Raw genomic sequence first — 1736 nt, 5'->3', positions numbered from 1 at the left:
GATAGCTTGAGACATGCCACCAAGGCAGTAGCACATGGAGGGCCTGTGAAGTGCCCAAGAAAATGGGAGCACTTATTATGGGACAGCATGGCATTTCAGAGCCACTGGAGATGAAAAGGACACAAACACAAGAGACATCTCAGCTCAGTGTACTGGAGCCCACAAGGGACAGAGAAGCTGCTTGCAGTTTACAGTTAGCAGTTCGGCATGGAGTACTTGCCCAGGCAGGGAACAGAGCATAACCTCACAGGCTACAGCCAGAAAGAGAATGACACCTAGGATTCATCAGGGCATCCCAAGACAAACTCAGGGTCAACTCATCTCACACCCTTTAGTGGTGCGGGGTCTCCACTCTCCTGCCCCAAAAATGTCCCACCATGCCTCAGCTCCAGAATAGACACTTTTCTAGTGTTGCTTTTGATCTTGTGGAAATGCTGGCTGAAGAAACAGTGAGTAAAATATGGACAAGGACATGGTTGAAAGTGCTAAGACAGATCTTAAGCTAAATTCTTACATTAAGGTTGTCCAGTCTAAAATAAATGTCAAAGAAGAAGAAAAGTTTGAGGCTTGCTAGTAGAGAAGAAAGTTTTGGCTTTACAAGGTAAAAAGTCTGAGGCTGACTTTTAAGACAATGAATACATTATACAGTCTAAGCAACAACTCAACGAACTGAAGAAGCAATATTGTATGCACATAGACAGAGGCACCAATGGGACAGAAGGAGTTGAAGACATGATTCTGACCAAGAACCAGACCAACTTCATCTGTCCCATAACCATAGCTGGAAGTCAGTGAAAAATAGTGTGTAGCCACACCCCCACGCCTATGAGGAAGAAGCCATTAACACTGTGTGGCCTCACCCACGAAGAGCAAGCCATTAATAGTGTGTAGCCACACCTATGCAGAGGAAGCCATTAACAGTGTGTGGCCACACCCATGAAGAGCAAGCCATTAATAGTGTGTGGCCACACCTATGAAGAGGAAGCCATTAACAGTATATGGCTACACCCATGAAGAGCAAGCCATTAATAGTGTGTGGCCACACCTATGAAGAGGAAGCTATAGTGAACAAATTCTAGAACAAGTGAATTTTACTGGAATTGACTGTAGCCACACAGGCATGAAAACGTTGAATCTCATCCTAGATGAAGGCCTGAGAAGAGAAATTGAGAATCACACTATGAAGAAAAAAAAAAAAAAAACCTGACATTCTGAGTAGGAACAAGCCACCCACCTACAGGGATGTCTGGATCCTACCTCTGCCCCAGCCTCTTGGCAGTGAGGTCAGAAAGCAGCTGTGAGCTACACAGCATACTTCATTCAGGTAAAACTCGATGGTAGTTGAAAACATCTTTTTTAAGTTTCATAGTAAAAACACAAATGCATTATATTCTTTATTATATTTTATTTTTTGTCATTTCAGGAGGGCTCTCAGCCAATGCTGGAAACTGGAGTCTCCTATTTATTCATGCATCCTCTTTTTTTTTTTTCTTTCCTTTTATTAGTTCAAATTAGGAACAAGCTTGCTTCACATGTCAAACCTGTCTCCCTCTCCCTCTCCTTCTCCTCCCTTCCAGCTCCCCACCCCATACCCCCTCTGCTCCCCAGGGAGGGTAAAGTTCCTCAACATCTGTCATATCATCCTGGGCAGGGCCTAGGGCCTCTCCCATGTGTCCAGGCCGAGAGAGCATCCTTCACATGGGATGGGCTCTCAAAGTCCCTTCTTACACCAGGGA

The 1736-nt window shown here is 44.7% G+C and overlaps 1 pseudogene; it reads left to right on the top strand.

The window, feature by feature from the left end:
• The first annotated feature begins 207 nt into the window (after window positions 1-207).
• LOC100774320 lies at window positions 208-1207 on the top strand (annotated as a pseudogene).
• The last annotated feature ends 529 nt before the right edge of the window (window positions 1208-1736 follow it).

The sequence above is a fragment of the Cricetulus griseus genome, chromosome 3 (genome assembly GCF_003668045.3).
Source record: "Cricetulus griseus strain 17A/GY chromosome 3, alternate assembly CriGri-PICRH-1.0, whole genome shotgun sequence".
NCBI classification, from domain to species: Eukaryota; Metazoa; Chordata; class Mammalia; order Rodentia; family Cricetidae; genus Cricetulus; species Cricetulus griseus.
This window is presented reverse-complemented; position numbering and strand designations above follow the sequence as displayed.